The following is a 26,584-nucleotide window of genomic DNA, read 5'->3' on the forward strand; positions in this document are numbered from 1 at the left end:
TGTATGAAAATCTCTGGGAAGCATTATTCTGCCTACAACGGTGACTATGCTAGGGAGCCTAGAATGTCACAAGTCACATATTTACCCAGTCCAAATGTAGCTAGGTTGGAGTTAGAAAGATTGAATCAAAGACCTTTCACTTATACTCCTAACACATTATTATTTTAATAATATAATAGCACACTATTAATAATGTGCTAATTAGATGATATTGAGGAATATATCAATAGTGTGCTAGTACAGAAATATCTTGGGCTTGCCTGGTGGTTCAGCAGTAAAGAATCTGCCTATTAATGCAGGAGACATGGGTTTGATCCCTGAGTCAGGAAGATCCCCTAGAGAAGGAAATGGCTACCTACTCTAGTATTGTTGCCTGAGAAACCCCATGGACAGAGGATCATGGTGGGCTGCAGTCTATGGGGTCACAAAGAATCAGAGATGACTTAGTGACTAAATAACAAGGAAATATCTTAGCAGCAGTAAACTTAGCATGGCTCAGCTGAAGAGCATTGAAGTAGAAGCAAGGTATCTGAAATTTTAAGAATTACTATGTATTTTTTGTAAGTGTTAAAGGTTATTAGTTTAGTGATGCACCTGAAAACAAACCTCAAGATTTATGCTAATAATAGGTATGATATAAAACATTGAAAGTAAATGAAATGAATAGACAGCAAACCCTATGCTATGGAAAAAGTGATGTTTTAAGGTAAGAGCCATTAGGAACTTTTCCTTTATCTTTTGAGTGAATTTATTGAAATCCTATCATTGAGGCAGTGTATAAGAGAGAAATTTTAAGACAATATAATACAAGGAAGAACCCAAGTCTCACTTATAAAGATGGAGGTCATTCATCTGTAAAAATGCTTCAGATTTGAAACTTTTTTTTCAAATATTCTTTATTTTATAAATTTTTCAAAATTTTATATTTATTCATCTCTGTTTAAAGTTTTATTTTTAAAATTTGCTCAATATTAAACTGATTGTATTAATTTTCTGCTGCCATTGTAATAAATTGCCAAAAGTTTAGCAGCTTAAAATAGCATAGGTCTATCACCTTATAGATCTGTTAATCAGAAGTCTGAGTACATCCTGGCTCAGCTAGATTAAAGCTCTATTTGGAGTCTCACAGGTCTAGAATCTCATGGATCACAGCCTTTTTGTGGCAAAGGAGCTTGTGTAAGTCAATGAAGCTATGAGCTATGCTGTGCAGGGCCACCCAAGATAGAAGGGTCATAGTGAAGAGTTCTGACAAAATGTGATCCACTGGAGGAGGAAATGGCAAACTACTCCAGTATTCTAGCCACAAGGACACTATGAATATTATGAAAAGGCAAAAAGATATGACACCAAAAGAGAAGGTTGGAAGGTGTCCATTACACTACAGAGGAAGAGTGGAGGGCAATTACTAATAGCTCCAGAAATAACGAAGTGGCTGGGCCAAAGAAGAAATGGTACTCAGTTGTTGATGTGTCTGGTGGTGAAAATAAAATCTGATACTGTAAAAAACAATATTACATAGGAACCTGTAATGTTAGGTTCATGAATCAAGGTAAATTGGATTTGGTCAACCAGATGACAGTGAGAGTGAACATTGACAACTTAAGAATCAGTGAACTAAAATGGATGGGAATGGTTGAATTTAATTCAAATGACTATTATATCTACTACTGTGGGCAAGAATCCCTTAGAAGAAATGGAGTAGCCCTTGTAATCAACAGAAGAGTCTGAAATTCAGTACTTGCAGTGCAACAACCTCAGATATGCAGATGATACCACTCTAATGGCAGAAAATGAAGAGGAACTAAAGAATCTCTTGATAAGGGTGAAAGAGGAGTGAAAAAGCTGGCTTGAAACTCAGCATTAAAAACAACTAACATCATGAAATCCGGTCCCTTCACTTCATGGCAGATAGAAGGGGGAAAAGTGGAAACCAGGACGGATTTTCTTTTCTTTGGCTCCAAAATCACTGTGGATGGTGACCGCAGCCATGAAATTAAAAGATGCTTGCTCCTTGGAAGAAAAACTATGACAAGAAATGTGACATAGCATATTAAAAAGTAGAGACATTACTTTATTGACAAAGGTCTGCATAGTCACAACTATGGTTTTTCCAATAGTCATGTATGAATGTGAGAGTTGGACCATTAAGAAGGCTGAAGGCCAAAGAATTGATGCCTTTGAATTGTGGTTTGGAAGACTCTTGAGAGTCCCTTGGACTGCAAGGAGATCAAGCCAGTCAATTCTAAAGGAAATCAACCCTGAATATTCATGGAAGAATTGATGCTGAAGCTCCAATACTTTGGCCACCTTATGCAAAGAGCCTTCTCATTGGAAAAGACCCTGATGCTAGGAAAGTTTGAAGGCAAAAGGGCAAGGGGGGGGTGGGGCACAGAGATTAAGATGGTTAGATAGCATCACCAACTCAGTGGACAGTAATGTGAACAAAATCGGGAGATAATGATGAACAGGGAAGCCTGGCATGCTGCGGTCCGTGGGGTTGCAGAGTCAGACACGATTTTGGTCTGAATGACCATTTTTCTCTTTGTGTCTATAGGTAGTTTCTCCATCAGCTACATTATAAAGCTTTTGTATATTATGCTACTGTGTGACTCTCATAGTACATAAGATATGACACTTGTTATAGTAATTGATTCTTGGAAAAAAAAAAAACAACTTTTATTGGAAATATTACAGGAGATCCACGTTTGATTCCTGGGTCAGGAAGACCCCCTGGGGAAGGGAATCTTCAGTATTCTTGTCTGAGGAATTCAATAGACAGAGGAACCTGTTGGGTCTGCAGTCCATGGGGTTGCAAAGAGTCAGATATGACTGAGTGGCTAACACACACACACACACAAGGCCAGATGAAAGATCAGATGAAAGTCAGAGGTTTTTCCTATATAATTTTTTGAATAAGACTTGCTTCTATCTAAAGTTATTTTTATTACAATTTTAATGTTCCCACATTCAAGTAAAATGAAAATGATATAAGGAATTATGCTAAATGGTTAAAAATAACATTAGTCATTGCTTTCCTGTGTGTGATTCAGTAGGTAATTTAAATGATAATCTAGTGACAGTCTCTAGGGAAAATTGAATATCTGCAATGAAACTAAAAATTAGAAAAAAAGAAATAATACATCTCAACCATAAATATTCAAGTATGTTGTAGTCAATCCCACATTCACCACTGTGGGTATAAAACCTCTGCCAGGCACTCTGTCTAGGAATGCTGTAGCAGTGAAATAAATAACTTCCAAAGCCTGCTTTACCCATCTTCATGCCAGAAGTAATTCTGCAGTCAACCCACATACATTTCCAAGGGCATTTACAAGGGAACAGGATTATCTAGAATCCCGGAGCAAGCTCATCTCATAAGCTACTAGATAAAAAACCTTGAAAATTACTAACATTAGAGTGAGCTATTCTCCCTAGATTCAAATTCAAGGATGCTAAGCTCTTTTGAACTTATCAGTGTCTATTTATGAGATCAGTGAATTTTGCTTTCAGTGTAACCTCTTTTATGCAAATTAAGCTGATGTGATTCTTATTTAAAAAATGTTCTTTGCTGAATAGATCAGAAGACTTAAAGCTGACCCATCAGGGATCCACCATACTGGGATGGGCAAAGATGCTGCCAGTTGAAAGGGAAGAGGAGTGTCCCTTTCTTGATCCATGGGTCCACCCCTCTCATTAAAGCCTCTGAGGATTAGGTCGTATTTCATTTACAACTATTACTCCTAGTGTTTCTGTGTAATGATCCTGACAAAACACTGATGCAGTTCCACAATAGCCCTGCTAAGGTCTATTTGCTGCTGACCAGTAAGGAGAATCTTCTTGAGGATATTTTAAAACAGAATCCTTTTCCAAATAAATGGTAGAAACTATGTTAACTGGAGATTTACTCAATTACAACGCGTGCTCTGAAAAGTCAGATGGAAGTCAAACTTTATTTTGAATTCACAGGATACTGTCTTTGTAAAGAGACTTTGGACTAATGCTTTGGATCATAAGCATTTTATAAAAGGGCTTTTCAGAAGCAAATCCTGCCTGAAATGAATTTTGAAGAATCCCATGTCAATTACACTATATGTGTCAATTGCACACATATAGTCTTAATATTCATTTTTTGGCATAAAATATAACCTTATTTCTCCTCCTTCCCTTGAACCCCATACTCCTCACCAAAAAGATACTTCAAAAAAATCTGCATTTCCACAAGTTGCTATTACAACATTTGGGGGAAAATTGCTGAAATGGTTTAATAATAATATTATTTTTTAGGAGATGTTTTGCACCTATGAAATAAATTATATAAAGAGAGCTCAATCATACTTGCCAGGAAATTTTCCCTGGACTAAGAGAGATAATATCAATGAATGTTTATCCAAATTTTTAATGTCTTTAAGGCTAGAGATGGAGAAAAACAATTGTTTTTGCAATTTTCACCAATGATCATGTATCTTTTAGTTAAAAAAATTCTAATTTTCAATTTTTAGTTACTTTTCCAAGTGATACTGAAACATTTATGAATTAAGAATTAAGCAAATTGCTCATAAGGGAAATAATTGAGGCATGGTGGTGGTTGTGGTAAAGAACTCTTCTGCAAATGCAGGGGACAAGAGATGTGGCTTCATTCCCTGGGTTTAGAAGATCCCCTGGATGAGGACATGGCCACCCTTTTCAGTATTCTTGCCTGGAGAATCCCATGGCAGAGGAGCCTGGTGGGCTACATTCCACAGGGTTGCAAAGAGTCAGACATGACTGAAGCAACTTAGCATAAAGGAAAATGAGGTTAACATATTAACCATAAAATTTTTCTACAAAATTATATAATCTACAATTTATAAGTAAATGCATAGAACTAAAATGTAAATGTTACAATGAGTTCATCTGCTTGACCATAATGGTCATTATTTATAGATAGTATTCTATAGTATATAGTATGAGCACTCTGAATATAGTTCTTTATATACTCTATACACATCTTTTTTCAGATGTACATTTTACAAATATTTTGTCCCATTCTGTTATTGTCTTTTAGTTTCCTTATGGTATCCTTTGAAGCACAAAAGTTTGATTTTTGATGAAGTCATCTATTTTTTTTTTGGTCTATTTTTTTCTTCCGTAGTTTGTGCTTTTGATGTTTTATATTTAAGAAACCAATGACTATTCCAAGGTCCTGAAGGTTTACACTTAATATTTCTTCTAAAAGTTTTATTGTTTTAGCTTTTACATATAGGTCCTTGATTCACTTTGAATTATGTATGATTTGAGGGTGGGTTCCAGATTCATTCTTTTGCTTGTGGATACTAAGCTGTCACAGCACCATTTTTTCAAGAATTTTTTTTCCCCTATTGAATTGTCTTGTTGAAAAACAAGATTTAACATTTTTTAATATCAATTGGCCATAACTGTGAGGGTTAACTTCTGAACTCTTTTTATTTCAGAATTTTATTTGTATGGTTTTGGCTGCTCTGGGCCTTTGTGGCTGCATGCAGGCTCTCTCTTTAGTTATGGTGTGCAGGCTTCTCATTGCAGAGGCTTCTCCTGTTGCGCAGCACTAGCTCTTAGACATGTGGGCTTTAGTAGTTGGCTTGTGGGTTGAGTAGCTGTGGTGTTCAGGCTTAGTTGCCTCATGGAATGTAGAATCTTCCCAGGCCAGACATTGAACTCACATTTCCTGCATAAGCAGATTCTTAACTATTAGACCACCAGGGACGACCTGACTGAATTCTATTCCAGTGGACTATATATTTTTCTTTATGCTTGTCCCACATTGTCTTGGGTACTGTAGTTTGATAGTAAATTTTGAAATTGAGAAGTGTGTGTCCTCCAATTTTGTACCTTTATTCAGGACAATTTTGGTTTTTCAGGGTCATTTGCATTTCCCTATGAATTTTATGATCAGCTTGTCAATTTCTGCAAAAAACAAAAGGCAGTTTCAAACTGGGATTTTCGTAGGAATTACATTTAATCTATAGATCAATTTGGAGAATATCACCATCTTATATCTTTCTACTTGTTTAGTTATTCTTTATGTTTTCACAATGATATTTTAAGATTTTCATAGTATGTAAGTTTTCTTTTGTTATTCTTAAGTATTTTGCTATTCTTGATACTATTGTAAATAGAATTATCTTCTTAATTTCATTTTTGTATTGTTCAAAATATAAATTATTTTGTATCTTGGCTTTAACTATATGGACCTTGTTATTAGTTCTAGTAGTTACTTATGCATTCCTAAAGATTTTCTGTGTACAAGGTCATGTCACCTGTGAATAGAGATAATTTACTTCCTAATTTCCAATCAAGATACCTTTTCATTCTTTTTCTTTCCTTTTTGTCCTAATTGCCCTGAAAATAACCACCCATGCACTATTGCATAACATTGTCAAAAATGTCTCTGATCATGAGGGAAATCTGTCTCACTACTAAGTATTATATCCGTGGAATTTTCGTAGATGCTTTTCATTAAGTTGAGGCTGTTCTCTTCTGCTACTTGTTAAGTGTTTTTATCTTAAAGAGGTATTGGATTTTTGTCAAGTGTTTTTTGGTTTTTTTTTTTTTGCACATAATGAAATGATCATTCATGTTTTTTGTCCTTTATTCTATTGATCTGTTATAGTAGTGGATTTTTGTATCATTAATCTACCTTATGCATAATATTTTTAATATGTTACTAGATTCTTCACGACCCAGATAATCACGATGGTGTGATCACTCACCTAGAGCCAGACATCCTGGAATGTGAAGTCAAGTGGGCCTTAGGAAGCATCACTATGAACAAAGCTAGTGGAGGCAATGGAATTCCAGTTTAGCTATTTCAAAACCTGAAAGATGATGCTGTGAAAGTGCTGCACTCAATATGCCAGCAAATTTGGAAAACTCAGCAGTAGCCACAGGACTGGAAAAGGTCAGTTTTCATTCAAATTCCAAAGAAAGGCAATGCCAAAGAATGCTCAAACTACTGCACAATTGCACTCATCTCACATGCCAGTAAAGTAATGCTCAAAATTCTCCAAGCCAGGCTTCAGCAATATGTGAACTGTGAACTTCCAGATGTTCAAGCTGGTTTTAGAAAAGGCAGAGGAACCAGAGATCAAATTGTCAACATCCGCTGGATCATCGAAAGAGCAAGAGAGTTCCAGAAAAACATCTATTTTATTGATGTTGCATCTATTTTATTCGTTGCATCTTTATTGACTATGCCAAAGCCTTTGACTGTGTGAATCACAATAAACTGTGGAAAATTCTTCAAGAGGTGGGAATAACAGACCACCTGACCTGCCTCTTGAGAAATCTGTATGGAGGTCAGGAAGCAACAGTTAGAACTGGACATGGAACAACAGACTCGTTTCAAATAGGAAAAGGAGTACGTCAAGGCTGTATATTGTCACCTTGCTTATTTAACTTATGTGCAGAGTACATCATGAGAAACACTGGGCTGGAAGAAGCACAAGCTGGAATCAAGATTTCTGAGAGAAATATCAATAACCTCAGATGTGTAGATGACACCACCCTTATGACAGATAGCAAAGAAGAACTACAGAGCCTTTTGATGAAAGTGAAAGAGGAGAGTGAAAAAGTTGGCTTAAAGCTCAACATTTAGAAAACTAAGATCATGGCATCTGGTCCCATCACTTCATGGGAAATAGCTGGGGAAACAGTGGAAACAGTGTCAGACTTTATTTTGGGGGGGCTTCAAAATCACTACCGATGGTGACTCCAGCCTTGAAATTAAAAGACGCTTACTCCTTGGAAGGAAAGTTATGACCATCCTAGATAGCATATTAAAAAGCAGAGACATTACTTTGCCAAGAAAGGTCCATCTATTAAGGCTGTGGTTTTTCCAGTAGTCATGTATGGATGTGAGAGTTCGACTATAAAGAAAGCTGAGCGCTGAAGAATTGATGCTTTTGAACTGTGGTGTTGGAGAAGACTCTTGAGAGTCCCTTGGACTGCAAGGAGATCCAAGCAGTCCATCCTAAAGGAAGTCAGTCCTGAATATTCATTCGAAGGACTGATGTTGAATTGGAAACTCCAGTACTTTGGCCCCCTGATGCGAAGAACTGACTCATTTGAAAAGACCCTAATGTTGGGAAAGACTGAAGGCGGGAGGAGAAGGAGACAACTGAAGATGAGATGGTTGAATGGCATCACTGACTCAATGGACATGAGTTTGAGTAAACTCTGGGAGTTGATGATGGACAGGGAGGCCTGGTGCTGCAGTCTATGGGGTCGCAAAGAGTTGGACATGACTGAGCGACTGGACTGAAATGACCTGAAGGTTTAGTTTGCTAGTATTTTGTTGAAGATTTGTTTTGTCTGTGTCCATAGAGATGTTATCTATAGTTTTCTACTCATGATATGTCTCTCTGCTTTTCATATCAGTGTAACAATAGTCTCAAAGATGGTCCAGGAGGCACCCCCTTCTCCTCTATTTTTTGAAACAATTTAAAGAGTTGGTATTAATTCTTTAAATATTTAGTAGAATTCATCAATGAAGGCATTTGGGCTTGGGTGTTTCTCTGTGGGAAGTTTAAAATTTTTACAGTTCAAGTTCTTTATGATAGATGTCTTCATATATTTCTTTGTCTTGGGTCAATGATGGTAGTTTGTATCTTTCTGGTAATTTCTCCATTTAATCTAAGTTACCAAATTTGTAGCATGCTATTACTAACATTATTGCCTTATAATTTAATCAAAATTATGCAAGATCCGTAGTGATATTCTGACTCCTAAGTACTTCACAATTCTGTAATCCTTGAGATATCTTACATGTATTTACTCTAAATCCCTTTGTGTCTTACCTTCTGTTTAGTTTTCCATTTCCCAAAGAGTGCCTCTGAGTTACAGATATGATCATGAGGTCAAAATGCATATGTCAAGTTGTTGGGTTGTTTTTTCCAATTTCTGTTTTACTAAATGCATAAAAGGAATTAGATTTTCTTAGATTCTTGACAACTGTTCTGGAAATGCTGAGATGTGAAGAGCCATTTCGGTATACATGTTAACATTGGGTACAACAGGGTTCTGCTGTTTACATTTTTTTTTCCTCAAAAGATGAGAAAATTGTTTAATTACAGAAGTAAATCATAAGGTATATCAAATAATCTTGTGTGATAAAAGCTGTATTTTATATTATATTAATAGTATAGAGAACTAGAGGTTATAACTAAACAGATTTGTGAGAAGAACTCACAGTAAGTGTATTATATTTCCAGATTTAGCCATCAGGCAAAACTTTCTGCTTCTCATTCTGCTATGGTAGATTTAATTGTTGGTGGTAAAAGTCTCTATTGTCTGGCTTAGGGCCTTATATCTATGGTTTGAACTCACATATAATTAGTAGGGAAATGTGGTGGCTGAAAATGCTGCACTCCTCAAAATTTACAGAACCTAATCCCTGGAACCTGTGAATGTTACTTTATATGGCGGAAAAAAAAAGGACTTTAGAGATGTTTGCAGATATTTTAAAGATCTTGAGATGGGATTAGTTTGGATACTATCTGAGTGGGCCCAAAATGCAATCACAAGTATCATTGTAAGAAGAAAGCAGAGGAAATTTTGGCACACAGAAGAGGAAAACACTATCTGACCACAAAGGCAGAGAATGGAGTGATTCCACCAGAAGCCAAGCTTGCCAGCAGCCACCAGTAGCTGGAAAACCAAATGATTGTTGAAGCATTTGGAAAGAGCACAGCTCTGCTCACACCTTGATTTTGGCCCAGTGATACTGATGTCAGACTTCTGGCCTCAGAGTTATGAGTAAATAAATCTCTGCCGTTTTAAGCACCAAATCTGTGGTAATTTGTTGCAACAGCCACAGGAAATGAACAAAGTAAACAAATGATTCTGAACAAAGCTCCGAGGTCAGATTTGTCTTCAGTACTTTTTCTGCTTTCTCATTCGTTGCATTGCCTTGAGCTTCAATTGCTTTGATTTGGTACCTTGCTGCTCAGTACAATAGGATTGCATTAGCAGTGATAAAACTGTATCTCTGATGCTTAGCTGCTACAGGTGAAAATAGGTAGAACTATCAGCTTCAAATTCTTCCATCCAAGTTCAAGCGGGCAACTGAAGCATCTCTATTGTGCCTGAATATGGATTTATCTCTTGCTCTTTTTCTTAAGCCACTTTGTCTGCTGTTTTTTTCCTGTGCACTCAATACCTTCCCACTTATTCTCTGGTCACTGTGCAGAATTTCAGTGAAAACTTTATTCTTGATGTACATCTTCTTGTCATCCAAATTGTCTCTCATGGTTGGAGTAATATATTGTAAGACAGTTTTTAGAAAAGTTTTAGGTTTACAACAAAATTGAGAGAAGGGTACAGAGATTTATCATATGCTTCATGCCTACCCACTCCAGTATTCTTGGCTTCCCTTGTGGCTCAGCTGGTATAGAATCTACCTGCAATTTGGGAGACCTGAGTTCAGTCCCTGGGTTGGGAAGATCCCTTGGAGAAGGGAAACGCTACCCACTCCAGTATTCTGGCCTGGAGAATTCCATGGACTGTACAGTCCATGGGGTCACAAAGAGTCGGACATGACTGAGTGACTTTCACTTTCACTTTCCTTGCCTCACACATGTATCAGTTCAGTTCAGTCGCTCAGTCATGTCTGACTCTTTGCGACCCCATGAATCACAGCACGCCAGGCCTCCCTGTCCACCACCAACTACCAGAGTTTACCAAAACTCGTGTCGATCGAGTAGGTGATGCCATCCAGCCGTCTCATCCTCTGTTGTCCCCTTATTCTTCTGCCCCAAATCCTTCCCAGCATCAGGGTCTTTTCCAATGAGTCAACTCTTCGCATGAGGTGGCCAAAGTATTGGAGTTTCAGCTTCAACATCAGGCCTTCAAATGAACACCCAGAACTGATCTCCTTTAGGATGGAGTGGTTGGATCTCCTTGCAGTCCAAGGGACTCTCAAGAGTCTTCTCCAGCACCACAGTTCAAAGAATCAATTCTTCAGCACTCAGCTTTCTTCACAGTCCAACTCTCACATCCATACATGACCACTGGAAAAACCATAGCCTTGACTAGATGGACCTTTGTTGGCAAAGTAATATCTCTGCCTTTTAATATGCTATCTAGGTTGGTCATAACTTTCCTTCCAAGGAGTAAGCGTCTTTTAATTTCATGGCTGCAATCACCATCTGCAGTGATTTTGGAGCCTAAAAAAAGTCTGAAACTGTTTCCACTGTTTCCCCATCTATTTCCCATGAAGTGATGGGACCAGATGCCATGATCTTAGTTTTCTGAATGTTGAGCTTGAAGCCAACTTTTTCACTCTCCTCTTTCACTTTCATCAAAAGGCTCTGTGGTTCTTCTTCACTTTCTGCCATAAGGGTGGTGTCATCTGCATATCTGAGGTTATTGATATTTCTCCTAGCAATCTTGATTCCAGCTTATGCTTCTTCCAGTCCCGCGTTTCTCATGATGTACTGTGCATATAAGTTAAATAAGCAGGGTGACAATATACAGCCTTGACATACTCCTTTTCCTATTTGGAACCAGTCTGTTGTTCCATGTCCATTTCTAACTGTTGCTTCCTGACCTGCATACAGGTTTCTAAAGAGGCAGGTCAGGTGGTCTGCTATGCCCATCTCTTTCAGAATTTTCCACAGTTTATTGTGATCCACACAGTCAAAGGCTTTGGCATAGTCAAGAAAGCAGAAATAGAAGTTTTTCTGGAACTCTCTTGCTTTTTTGATGATCCAGCAATGTTGGCAATTTGATCTCTGCCTTTTCTAAAACCAGCTCAAACATCTGGAAGTTCACAGTTCACGTATTGTTAAGCCTGGCTTGGAGAATTTTGAGCATTACTTTACTAGCATGTGAGATGAGTGCAATTGTGTGAGCTCATTTCTTTTTAGTTTTGAATGCTATTTCATTGTCTGGATGTACCACAGTTTATTTATCTATTTACCTAGTAAAGAAAATCTTGGCTGTATCCAAGCTTTGTCAGTTATGAATAAAGCTGCTATAAACAACCATGAACAGGTTTTTGTATAGACATGAATTTTTAACTCATTTTAGTAAACATCAAGGAGTGAGATTGCTGGATCAAGTGTTAAAGATATATTTAGTTTGGTAAGAAACTGCCAAACTCTCTTCTAAAGTGGTTATACCATCTTTTATCTTTATCAGTAGTAGATAAGATTTCCTTTTTCAGGGACTCATGAGCAGAAAGTACCCTGGCAACAAGTGCCTGAATAGGAAAACCTGATAAGGTGACATAAAAAGTTAAGGTGAAAAAGGTCAAGGAAATGAGTGAACAAACCATAAAGACTTTAAAGTGGAAGTGGTCTGTCTGGTATCTTCAATGAGGACTGCAGAGTTAAGAACTGGCATGGAATAATGATAAGGGATGACATTAGAAAAATAATAAGTGTTAAGACAGTCTTATAAGTATAGGCTTTGTATACTGAGATAGATAAGAGCTACTGTAGGGTTTTCAGCAGAATTGAAAACTCTGGTTAGACGTTGGGGTTAATTCTGGCTACAGTGTTGCGAATAGTCTATAGGGGACAAAGAAAGAAGCATAGAGCTCACTATTTCTAACTAGTGTTGAGAGAAATGTTTTTGCCATTGGAAAGTCACTTGGAAAGCCAAACTGCTCTAGTCGTGTTATTAAGGATCTAAAGCACTTTGTGATGAACATGTACATGGTTCTGTAAAAGGAAGGCTCATAAAGGTTCAGGGAATGTTGCTTACTACCCTCTCCTTAGGGTCAATGCATTGGAATGAAGCAGAGATCATTTGGAGAAGAAAAGTTTATTTGGAGGTTGAAGTAAACTCCACTGAGATTCAAAATGATGATCAGATATGGGACCAGTTAGTTGGACAGGAATGGTTGTATGGTAAGCATTTTCTCTTTATTCAGTAAGCTAAAAATTGAATCTGACATCCAAATCCTTGAAAAATGTTGACATGTACCTGTTTATGTTGAAATTAGACCAAAGCGTTTTGGAAGTAACTGAAGTATTTGTTTTGGATAATGCCCTGATACTCCATACATTGAACATTATATTGGGGAGCTCTGGTCAAAAAGAAACTCAGCTCTGGAAGGCCTTGAATTCAGAGAACCTATAAACACGTGGGTTTTTTGTTTGTTTGTTTGTTTGTGCATCTATGGCCAGTGATATGATAACTGGGTAATAAATAGAAATAATAAAAAATAATTTGCAAGGGAATAATATCAACAAAACTTCATATTATCCAGAATAATGGTGGAAAATAGTAAAATTTAAAGTGCATGTCAGATAGCCAAGTTTGCAGAATTTTAATGTTCTTTTTTGAGGTTACTTTTGATTTTCTTCTCCATAATTGTCATGACATCTTCAAACAATATGAAATTCTGCAACTCTGCCCCTGTCTTGTTCAAATGCTGTCCTTTATACTCTGTTATAAATCTGTGAACTTATTTTCATTTTTCAAGTATTTGTATATCAATTTTCTAATTATTTGACTTTTAAGACTGATTATTCATTTTAATATTTATTATTTTATTAACTGAATTTTCAATTGTTTACTGCATTTTGTTTGTGCTTATGTTCTCTTTTTGGTATATTTCTCTGAGACTTTTGCAAGAACAAGGCAATGACAATTGATAGCACAAAAATTGATTAGTCGTTTCCTTTTCGTTAGAGATCAGCATTTTCTAAAATCTGTTGTTCATGAAACCTATTTTTTTTTCAGCTTTTAAATTATGTAAATTAGTTTTAACCAAATCCAGACTTTCAAATTATACATTAGGAAAAAATTTATAGTAAGTTAAATGCTATTTTTGTCATTTTTTTTAATCATTTTAAATATGAGAAGAATCTCACAAATGCCGAATTATAAGATCAACAAATGTTAAGGAAATGGTGAAAAGTGTGTTTAACTGAGAAAAAGATAATTGAAACTATGCAGGGTTGTTCAATTCTGTAAATTCTATGGGTAAAAGCAAGTCACAAGACCAGCCATGATGAATGGGAGGGAAAACAGATTCTGCCTTTTACAGGGAGAAGCAGCATGTCCTCCTTTAATATTTCTTGGGTTGAACAGTGTCTTTAGAACAATATTATTTCTTTCTCTTTGTAGAACAGTACTTTCTCATTATTCTAGAGCCTCTTGTGTGTTGGCTTCCTTGATGGCTCAGTGGGTAATGAAGCTGCCTGCAGTTCAAGAGATGCAGGAGATACAGGAAATGCAGGTTCAATCCCTGGGTGGGGAAGATCCCCTGGAGGAGGAAATGGGCAACTGACTCCAATATTCTAGTCTGAAAAATCTCATGGACAGAGGAGCCTGATGGACTATATATAGTCCATAGGGTCGCAAACAGTTGGACATGACCAAAGCAACTTAGCATACACATAGGCATGTTGCATTTGTGTCTGATCAGAAGCATAGTGATTCCTTTTCCTATCCTACTCTTAATTGAAACTTCATTGTTTATCTCCAGAATGTATGACTAAGAGAAGGAATTTGTTACTACATCAGTCTGTAGCTTCTGACCAGCTATGGTTTAAAAAGTCGTGGCTCACAGTGATTGTTCTCCATTTAAAATAAATAAATTTTAAAAAAAGAAAGTAAAAAAAAAAAGAAACTGGCTCAGTGAGTCGTGCGGTTTTAAATGGCTTCCTATCCCACACCTCAGTGTCAGTAAAGGTTTTGAGAGGTCATTTCTTCTAAAAAGGGTACTTATATGTGAACAAGAACAGTGTTGACCTAGTTAGAACAATAATTTGTAAAAGTTTTATATTTTCATGTCAGAGAAGCGGCACTAGAATAGGAAGGGATCGTAGGTGGGAAAACTGAAACCCACCGTAGTAAGAATTTATACTGTTTATATTTCTTTAATTATAGGTCTAGAATTCAGAAAATACTTCCATTAAACAGTTCTATTTATTTCTGCTTTATTCCATTATTTCTATAAATGCCATTGCATTTGAAGCAGGATGTAATACTCTTTTGGTAGACGGTAAACTGAGACATAGTTGTATAAATTACTTAATCAGGCCACAATATTTGTGATTGAACTAAACTATTTACTGTAGTTTAAGACACTGTACTGCTTTTTAAATCTTATTTTATTCCTTGAAACATTTTTTTTTAAATTTGAAAAGATTCTGTCTTCTTTTATCCTACTACTTATTATATAAGTGTTTTAGACTATCAAAGTCTTTCAAATATGAGCAATTCTAGGATAAATACCTAAGCTATGACCATCCCAAATTAATAATCAACCCTTAAAAATGATGCAGACTGTGGTTGATTTTTCTCCTCAAATACATAAACCCATTTTCTCTTTGAATCTTGTTTTGACAATAATTCACAGGAAAAGAAATATCATGAAAAGAGTTAGAGTGAAGGGGATTATTTATAGTTCAGGTTGCAACAGGCACATCTATACAGTATTCAATTAGCTTGAAAAGCTAGGAGCTGTAAAGTACAACAAGATCATCTTGCCTTGAAAAGGGCAAGTTTGTTTGGGTTTTGGCATATTGCTTCTATGAATTTATATTAATAATTTATGGCAATGATATGGCAAGAAGCATAGACTTGAGTGAGGAGGTGATTATTATTCTACATTGGAAGGCTTCTTGTGTATGTGTGTTCACACTTTCCCTTGGAAAAGGAGCTTGGTTATTCCATTTCTTTATAGCAAAGTAGAGTAAAGTAGACTTTCCATTTCTTAAAGTAGAGTCCTGTGTGGAAGCCTGATTTTAAAAATGGAAAGCAATCAAATTTGGGGGGGGTCTAAATACTTGATTTAGGCTCACCTAAAAATGCTATCTACCACAAGGTGATCACATGAGGCTACTTCTTCCATAGTTTTCAATACTATATTTCATGAATTTTGTCAGTGATGACAAAACTTTAGAAGTTAACAGTGTGAGAACTAAAAAGAAAGCACTGGAATTTGGCAATTATAGCAAGGACTGAGAGAGAAAGAGAGACAGAGAGAGACTGAAGATAGTAAGCAGTTATGGAAAAACCTGAATGAACTTTTTGGCCCACTCAGTATGAGATAATAATGAAAGCAATTTTGTAAATAACTTTTTTGCTTATTATGTACTTGAGAACTCAGTAAGCACAACTCATAGTGTGGATCTCCTGATGAAAGAGGGCGTTGTTGATTGGCAAAGTTTTTATTTTTAATCTTGAGTTCCAGTAGTGTTTTAGAATCAATGATTGCGATATTCAGTTTATACTTTTTTCATTAGTAGGAGGGGTATGAAATGAATTTTCATTTATTTAGATCTAGAACTGGTGTGTACAGGTACAACTTGTAAGCGATAAGTTTTGGAATTGATTCCAGTCTGGGACATGTCTTTTGTTCATTCCCTCACACATTCAGTCATTCACTTAACAAATACTTATTGAAGGCATTTCATATGCTGGCTCAGGAGATTCACAAATGAACAATAAAATTAAGTATTATATCTCAACCCTGTTGCCAAGTAGATCACGTTCATGTTGAGAAAGACAAAATGAACAGGCAAAGTAAATAAAAAGCAAGCTAGTTTAAGATTCTTATTGGGTGCATAAGGGAAAAATTACAGAGTAACTAAGATAAAGTTAACACTTTAGATAAGAAGACAGAGAAGGCTTCCCTAAAGGATATAGTATTTGAATTGAGACTGCCACAGTGCAAGAGTCAACTATACAAAGTCTGTTGGGGAACAAGAAAAGCGAAGCTTCTAAGGAAGGAATGAATTTTCCATGTTTGAAGGATAAAATCAGGTCAAATTGCTGGAGTACATGAGTTAAGGAGCAAACATAATGATTTGGGCTTCCCAGGTGTTGCTGGTGGTAAAGCACCTTGTTGCCAGTGCAGGAGACACCTGGTTGCCAGTGAGAGATGTGGGTTTGATCTCTGGGTCAGGAAGATCTCCTGGAGGCGAGCATGGCAACTCACTCCAGTTTTCTCGCCTGAGAACCCCATGGACAGAAGGAACCTGGCAGGCTAGGTCGATAGGGTCGCAGAGTGGGACACAACTGAAGCAACTTAGCGTGTACACATAATGATTTGAGACTATAGAAGTAAGCTGGACCCAGGTCACATAAAATCTTTTCCTCTTTGCTAAGTCCCACTCCAGTACTCTTGCCTGGGAAATCCCATGGATGGAGGAGCCTGGTAGGCTGTAGTCCATGGGGTCGCTAAGAGTCGGACACGACTGAGCGACTTCACTTTCACTTTTTGCTTTCATGCATTGGAGAAGGAAATGGCAATGCACTCCAGTGTTGTTGCCTGGAGAATCCCAGGGACAGAGGAGCCTGGCGGGTTGCCGTCCTTGGGGTCGCACAGAGTCGGACACGACTGAAGTGGCTTGGCAGCAAGGAGGAATTTGGATTTTGTTCTAAGAGAAGATACTATAATGCTCTAAAGTTGAGAAACTCATAGCTTGTTTTAAATGGCTGCTCTAGAATTCTAATGAATTCATTATATCTCGATACCTAATTCAAATTGTTATTCAAAATTATAGACCAAGGAGATGGAAGGAGAAATTAAAACTCTGGAATGACAATTTTTAAACTGGGAAAGCATGGTAACAATTATGGTTAATTGTGGTTATTGTATTGGGAAGAATTTTGGCTTTGAGGTAGAAAATATTCTTTCTCTGGGGTAATTTCCTATCTATCTAGATATTCTCATTGAAAAGAAACATTCTTTTCCCAGAGCAGAGATTAGTCCATTCAGCTGGAACTTTTTAAGATAAATGTTTCATATTCAAAATTTAAAATAAATGACTCTTGAGAGAAGGAAAGAAATAGTCATTTTCAGTTAAAATCAAATAGTTCCTCCTTTTTTCAGTTAAGTCATTCCCCAGTTAGAAAGCAAAAGGAGAATAAAAAGAGACGGAGAAAGAAATACTTAGTTGACTCATCAAGGAAGAGAGTTTAATGTCTGAATAAATGAACCGGATAAAAAGAACTTTTGGTATTGTCAAAGGGTACTGAATGATTATCTTTTTGGAAATTCATTTGGAAATGTTTGAAATGACAAAACTTTCTACTACAAATAAGAATACTGAAGATATTTATTTTTAAATGGTGAGGAAATGTCATTTGATAAACTGTTTTGAATTGTCTTGTTTTGGTGTAATATCATTTCAGCATTCTCATTTAGATAAACTTGTAATTCTAAAACTCAAAACTAGGTTTTCATGTAAGTAAATTAACATTATTTCATTTATTTTAAATATTTTTACTTTTGTGGAAATATGAGACAAGTATAATGTTCATTTTTCTTTAATGAAATAGATGTATGAAAAATCACCAGTAATTTAGCCTGTGTATGGAATATTCTTTCTTTTTGTTCTTTTAAATTTGCTGTAATATTTCTCAAGTTGTTTTTTGTAATATGTTTCAAATGAGCCCTCTAGAACTCAAGTCCTAAATCACTTGTGATTCTAGTGGAGTGATTGAGATCTTAGTGGAGTGCTGTGCTGTGCTTAGTTGCTCAGTCATGCCCAACTCTCTGCTACCCCATGGACTGTAGCCTGCCAGGCTCCTCTGTCTATGGGGATTCTCCAGGAAAGAATACTGGAGTGGGTTGCCATGCCCTCCTCCAGGGAATCTTCCCAAACCAGGGATCGAACCCAGTTCTCCCGCACTGCAGGCAGATTCTTTACCCTCTGAGCCACAAGGGAAGCCCAAGAATACTGGAATGGGTAGCCTATCCCTTCTCCAGCGGATCTTCCTGACCCAGGAATCGAACCGGGGTCTCCTGCATTTCAGGCATCTTCTTTACAAGAGCTACCAGGGAATGGTGACAAGGAGATGAAGATAATTAAGCTAAACTTGCCCATTAAAAGTGAATCTGCCAGTGTTTTCCATAGTGATATACCTGAGACCTTGAAGCACTTCATCATATCAAAAAAAAAAATAGTATTTTTCCTCTAAAATGAAACTCATAGGTGTTAAGTCCTTAAAAATTATAGCTTTCTGAAGTCTTTGGTAAATATGTCTTCCTAGATCCTGAAAACTGACGTTTACTGGCACCCTCTAAATCTTAAACACATCAAGAGATAATTGAAATATCCTTTAAGGAAAACATAATGTTGCTTTTTCAAGTTTTGCTTTACAGGGTGTATAGAGCTATAAAATATTATTTTACAATAAAAATGATTCTGTCTTTACACTTGTACTTCAGTGCTATCAGAGCCTACTTATGTGACTATAAACATGTAAGAAGGATAGGACTCATATATCACTGCTGTGTGTTTTTCTGAATTACACAGATTATACTGATTACACAGAAAGCAAAATGGTTTAGTTGGCAAGATGAGCCTGTGACCACTGCTTTCTTTATTTTTTAAATAGTTTGGCTATTTCTGCAAGCTCCTCTGCACACACATTCTAGATCCCAGGCATATAACATTTAGGGTGCCCTTAAAACTGCTCATTCTGAATAAAACTCGGTATGCCCTACTTTGACCTTGGCAAAAAGCTGTCTTTTAAATTTTTGCTTTGTACTATTGCTTCTCATCTTGTTCTAATGATTATAAAATACCTTTTTATACTCAGCCCCACTAAAAACATAATGACTGTGAATGATATCACGTGTTACTAGTTAAGGAGGCCCAGGCGTTTGAAATGGTTTTATCTAGAAATTCAAAAATGTGGAGCTCTGAGCATTGGAATTTTAGATATAACCTCAGATTCAGGTGAAAGAAACCCTCCTTCAACAAAATCCTACTATAAAGATGGCATTTATTCTATTTGGATTAAAGCTGACCTATCTGAAATCACTGTTCTAGCTATGCTGATGGAAGTTTTAAAACGTATGGCTGCAGAATCAATATAGTGAAAATGAATATACTACCCAAAGCAATATATAGATTCAATGCAATCCCTATCAAGCTACCAACCGTATTTTTCACAGAACTAGAACAAATAATGTCACAATTTGTATGGAAATACAAAAAAACTTCAAATAGTCAAAGCAATCTTAAGAAAGAAGAATGGCACTGGAGGAATCAACCTGCCTGACTTCAGGGTATACTACAAAGCCACAGTCATCAAGACAGTATGGTACTGACACAAAGACAGATATATAGATCAATGGAACAAAATAGAAAGCCCAGAGATAAATCCACGCACCCATGGACACCTTATCTTTGACAAAGGAGGCAAGAATATACAATGGAGAAAAGACAATCTCTTTAACAAGTGGTGCTGGGAAAACTGGTCAACCACTTGTAAAAGAATGAAACTAGAACGATTTCTAACACCATACACAAAAATAAACACAAAATGGATTAAAGATCTAACCATAAGACTAGAAACTATAAAACTCCTAGAGGAAAACATGGACAAAACTCTTTCCAACATAAACCACAGCAGGATCCTCCATGACCCACCTCCCAGAATATTGGAAATAAAAGCAAAAATAAACAAATGGGACCTAATTAAAATTAAAAGCTTTTGCACAACAAAGGAAACTACAAGCAAGGTGAAATGACAGCCTTCAGAATGGGAGAAAATAATAGCAAATGAAGCAACGGACAAAGAATTAATCTCAAAAATATACAAGCAACTCCTGCAGCTCAATTCCAGAAAAATAAAAAACCCAATCAAAAAGTGGGCCAAAGAACTAAACAGACATTTCTCCAAAGAAGACATACAGATGGCTAACAAACACATGAAAAGATGCTTAACATCATTCATTATCAGAGAAATTCAAATCAAAACCACAGTGAGGTACCATTTCACGCCAGTCAGAATGGCTGCTATCCAAAAGACTACAAGCAATAAATGCTGGAAAAGGTGTGGAGAAAAGGGAACCCTCTTACACTGTTGGTGGGAATGCAAACTAGTACAGCCACTATGGAGAACAGTGTGGAGATTCCTCAAAAAACTGGAAATGGAACTGCCATATGACCCAGCAATCGCACTGCTGGGCATACACACTGAGGAAACCAGACTTGAAAGAGACACGTGTACCCTAGTGTTCATCGTAGCACTGTTTATAATAGCCAGGACATGGAAGCAACCTAGATGTCCATCAGCAGACGAATGGATAAGGAAGCTGTGGTACATATATACAATGGAATATTACTCAGCCATTGAAAAGAATACATTTGAATCAGTTCTAATGAGGTGGATGAAACTGGAGCCTATTATACAGAGTGAAGTAAGCCAGAAAGAAAAACACCAATACAGTATACTAACACATATATATGGAATTTAGTAAATCCATAAAGATAACCCTGTATGCGAGACAGCAAAAGAGACACAGATGTATAGAACAGTATTTTGGACTCTTTGGGAGAGGGTGAGGGCGGGATGATATGGGAGAATGGCATTGAAGCATGTAAATTATCATACGTGAAACGAATCGCCAGTCCAGGTTCGATGCATGATACAGGATGCTTGGGGCCGTTGCACCGGGATGACCCAGAGGGATGAGATGGGGAGGGAGGTGGGAGGGAGGTTCTGGAAGGGGAACATATGTACACTCATGGCAGATTCATGTCAATGTTTGGCAAAACCAATACAATATTGTAACGTAAAAAAAAAAAAAGATAAATAAATTTAAAAAATTAAACTAAAACATATGGCTGCAGTCTTAACAGGAACGTTGAAAGAACATGGGGGAATAAATGATTATAATAGATATTATTTCTTAAAGGTGTTACAATTTCTCATGCCTTAAAAGAAATAGTTGAAAGAAAGAAATCAGTTTTTGCTACATTTTCAGGTGGAATGCTGTATCTGAGAAAGTGTGTGTGTACACAGGCTAAAATGTAGAGTGAAAAGAAAAATGGCCTAGCTATTTTTATATTAAAAAAAACTTTTATGTCTATTCTTAAATGCTCTTATAGTTTATGTAGCATTGAATTTATGTGGAAGATGTAATTGATATATATCACCTAGTAATGTTTGGATGAAAGGTTCAGATTGCTCTAGATCTTATTGAAGCCCAAGGACCTCAGCCATATCAAAAGCTCATTAGAGGGTCAGGCACTGTGAGTGGCATGTGCAGAAGTAGGTGGTATCAGAATTGGGTGTTCCCACCATGACAGCTACTTTGAACAATAAGAAAGACAATTGAGAAAGTATATGTAGAAATCAGCAAAATAAACAGTGTATTCATTATACAACTATCGATTTGAAAGTTTTAATTATACATGTCAATGCTTCATTTATAAGGCTAGGGAATCATAAGCAGGCTATTGTAGAAAACAGTTGTATTGGTTTCAGAAAAAGAAACTTACAGTACTATAGTATAATATTCTACATAACTGGGAAATTCTGCTTTCCATAAAATGATTGATGTTTTGATACAAAAGCTTTCAATGTAAATAATAATAATGATTTATATTTATTAAGGATTTAGGTTCTTCTCAAATATTATTTCATGTAAAATTTCAACAGAAGCCTTATTTTACAAATGAGGAAACTAAGAAGCAGAGAGAGTAGTAATTCTTCCAAGGTCACATGAGTTGTTGTGAAAGTGAAAGTCACTCAGTTGTGTCTGACTCTTTGCAACCCTATGGACTATACAGTCCATGGAATTCTCCAGGTCAGAATACTAGAGTGGGTAGCCTTTTCCTTCCCCAGGGGATCTTCCCAACCCAGGGATGAAACCCAGGTCTCCCACATTGCAGGCGGATTCTTTACCAGCTGAGCCACAAGGAAAGCCCAATAATACTGGCGTGCGTAGCCTATCCCTTCTCCAGTGGATCTTCCCGACCCAGGAATCAAACTGGGGTCTCCTGCATTGCAGACAGATTCTTTACCAACTGAGCTATCAGGGAACCCCCCCACATGATTTGCTGTTCAGTCACTATATCACATCAGACTCTTTGTGACCCTGTGGACTGCAGCATACCAGGCTTCAATGTCCTTCACTATTTCCCAGAGATTGCTTAAACTCATGTCCACTATGTAGATGATGCCATCCAATCATCTCATCCTCTGTCACCTCTCCTCCTTCTTCCTTCAATCGTTCCCAGAATCAGGGTCTTTTCCAATGAGTTGGCTCTTCATATCAGGTGGCCAAAGTATTGGAGCTTCAGCTTCAGCATCAGTCCTTCCAATGAATATTCAGGGTTGATTTCCTTTAGGATTGACTGGTTTGATCTCCTTGCAGTCCAAGGGACTCTCAAGAGTCTTCTCCAGCACCAAAATTCAAGAGCATCAATTATTCTGTGGTCAGCTTTCTTTGTGGTCCAACTCTTACACCAGTACATGACTACTGGAATAACCATAGGTTTGACTGCACAGATCTTTGTCAGCAAAGTGATGTCTCTGCTTTTTAATATGCTGTCTAGGTTTTTATAGCTTTCCTTCCAAAGAGCAAGCATCTTTTAATTTCATGGCTGCATTAATATGACTAATAGTTAAAAAATAAACACAATTTGCCATATGCCAACTAACTATGGAGCCCCTTGTCTAACCATGTACTATGGTGTGTGGCCTCCTTGGAAAATAAATAGTTCTTCCTGACCAACCACTTAAAGTATAAATAAGAAAGAAGTCACTTCAGATGAAAAAAAAAAATACCTGAGTTAAACTCTAAAGTAAAAGTCTAAAAATGAACTGGATAGAATCTGATGCATTTCTGGTCTAATTGAATAACAGAATTATATAAGAAAAACTGAATTTTCTTAAATATATAAGTAAGAACAGATGCTTATTTACATACAATCAGCTTTAAATATTATCAAGTGGGAAGTTAACCATTAGGTTATTATACATAATATGCGGGTTTAAATTTTCAGTTGTAATAACTTTGTAAAACAATCTGCCAAAGTGCAGATTGCTTTGGTTTTTTTGGCAGGCAATTTAGGGCTAAAAGAAACTCCTTAATGTACAGCTTTTTTGCATACTTATCAGTTCTATGGTCAGTAAGGAAATGATTCAAACTCTGAGAATATTGCCCTGTTAGTTTAATTTGAATGCAAATTTCACTAACTTAAGTCTCTGTTTGGCTTCGGGGATTTTTTTGAATGTGTGTATTTGAATGTGGATGTGACCTCACTTGTACACGGCTGACCAATTTTAGTTACTTTGGGTCATCTCTCTTTCAGACAAATACTTTGAAGTTTGTCTTTGGATGGAACTTAGGGAGAGATGAAAATTTAAGAGAAGCAGCACTGTGTGGTTAGCTTGGATTTCGATTATATCTTTTGATTAGATAATGAAGTCAGGGACCCACCAGTAAACTATTGACTTCAGGGTGACAAGACTGAGTCGCTCCAGAGACAGAATGTGGGGAACTCATTTGCTTTTCCTCTGAGTTTCATCTTCTTCATCCATCAACTGGAGAGGGAGGAGATTGATGTGAATGAGGTGATTTCTAAAGTCCTATTCCACTATGCAGTTCTATTATTTTTTATCTGGCTCTGCCTTCTGAAGTTATTTTCCTTTTTACAAAGTGAGAATTGAGACTGCCTGCATCTATACAGCTTACCTATGAGACTAACAACTAAGGATGCCTTCATCAATGTGACTTTACTCTGTTTCAGGAAATTCTTACCTAGATAGATAAGACTGTGAACCAGTAAATATCTTATTTGCTGCAGTAGCTTGTTAAAAATCAGTTTATACAAATAATATACTGCTCACGCAGCCTTCTTAGGACAATAGTTGTTCATCTGCAGAGCTTCGTTCTCATGACAAAAAAAAGATTGCTTTAACAGGCGAGCTGCAGTGGTTTGCCTCTTCAGACTCATTTCAACATCCTCACCTCTCTGTTTCAGTCAAATCCTAAACCATTATTTTTTGAATGTTTGTCAAATTCCATTTAGATACCTAGTGAAATGCCCATTCAAACTACTTGAGGTTAGTCCCCAAACTGTGTAAATATCAGTCCTGGATCCCCATCCCTTTAAAAATAAACAGATATTTTGTTCAGGTGGTGCTGCCATTTATTGCAGAGATGATAAACCCAACATTACTTGAGTACTGAATTACCCTTACGGGTCTTACTGGGGAGTTGGAGGTCAAAATTATTACTGTTTCTATTTATAGAAAATGAATGTGAAGCTGTCTCAACAGAACACAGATAATCAGTACAGTGCTTGTAGAAATCTCTGGTCTTCTGATTCTTATTCCACTTCTTTTGGGGTATCAAATAATGTTATGAGCAAAGATTGTTTATAATTTTTAATAGTTTTAATAGGAAAATCATGACTTTGATGCAATATTGGAGATAACTGGTTTTATATTGAAGCAAAAGAGACAACCTACTTTGCTGAGGTGCTAAAATTCAAGCCAGTTCTGTCAGCCAACACCAAGGCACTCAGTGCTGACCAGCACAAGAGAAGGCTCTACACATGGACATCACTAGAAGGTCACACCAAATTCAGATTGATTATATTCTTTGCAGCCAGAAATGCAGAAGTTCTATACAGTCAGCAAAAATAAGACCTGGAGCTGAATGTGGCTCACATCATGAACTCCTTATTGCCAAATTCAGACTTAAATTGAAGAAAGTAGGGAAAATCACTAGACCATTCAGGTATGACCAAAATCAAATCCCTAACGATTATACAGTGGAAGTGAGAAATAGACTTAAGGGACTAGATCTGATAGAAAGAGTGCCTGATGAACTATGGGTAGAGGTTCGTGACATTGTAAGGAGACAGGGAGCAAGACCATCCCCACGAGAAAGAAATGAAAAAAAGCAAAATGGTTGTCTGAGGAGGCCTTACTAATAGCTGTGAAAAGAAGAGAAGCAAAAAGCAAAGGAGAAAGGGAAAGATATACCCATTTCAGTGCAGTGTTCCAAAGAATAGCAAGGAAGGTAAGAAAGCCTTCCTCAGTGATCAGTGCAGAGAAATAGAGGAAAACAATAGAATGGGAAAGACTAGAGATCTCTTCAAGAAAATTAGAGATTCCAAGGGAACATTTCATGCAACAATGGGCTCAATAAAGGACAGAAACTGTATGGACCTAACAGAAGCAGAAGATATCGCCAAGAGGTGGCAAGAATGCACAGAAGAACTGTACAAAAAAGATCTTCATGACCCATATAATCACAATGGTGTGATCACTCAGAGCCAGACATCCTGGAATGTGAAGTCAAGTGGGCCTTAGGAAGCATCACTATGAACAAAGCTAGTGGAGGTGATGGAATTCCAGTTGAGCTATTTCAAATCTTAAAAGATGATGCTGTGAAAGTGTTGCACTTAATATGCCAGGAAATCTGGAAAACTCAGCAGTGGCCACAGGACTGGAAAAGGTCAGTTTTACTTCCAGTCCCTATGAAAGGCAATGCCAAAGGATGCTCAAACTACTGCACAATTGCACTCATCTCACATGCTAGTAAAGTAATGCTCAAAATTCTCCAAGCCAGGCTTCAGCAATACGTGAACCGTGAACTTCCACATATTCAAGCTGGATTTAGAAAAGGCAGAGGAACCAGAGATCAAAATGCCAACATTTGCTGAATCATCAAAAAAGCAAGAGTGTTCCAGAAAACCATCTATTTCTGCTTTATTGACTATGCCAAAGCCTTTGACTGTGTGGATCACAATAAACTGTGGAAAACTCTGAAACAGATGGGCATAGCAGACCACCTGATCTGCCTCTTGAGAAATCTGTATGCAGGTCAGGAAGTAAGAGTTAGAAC

General features: G+C 37.0%; 1 long non-coding RNA gene across 1 annotated transcript; it reads left to right on the forward strand.

The window, feature by feature from the left end:
- The first annotated feature begins 481 nt into the window (after nucleotides 1-481).
- LOC145539160 (uncharacterized) lies at nucleotides 482-25,682 on the forward strand. The gene is made up of 2 exons (XR_014077610.1): nucleotides 482-525; nucleotides 24,039-25,682. It is a non-coding gene; the product is annotated as an uncharacterized LOC145539160 (long non-coding RNA).
- The last annotated feature ends 902 nt before the right edge of the window (nucleotides 25,683-26,584 follow it).

Source organism: Giraffa tippelskirchi, chromosome 2 (genome assembly GCF_054371585.1).
Source record: "Giraffa tippelskirchi isolate mGirTip1 chromosome 2, T2T-mGirTip1v1.2.pri, whole genome shotgun sequence".
Lineage (NCBI taxonomy): Eukaryota > Metazoa > Chordata > Mammalia > Artiodactyla > Giraffidae > Giraffa > Giraffa tippelskirchi.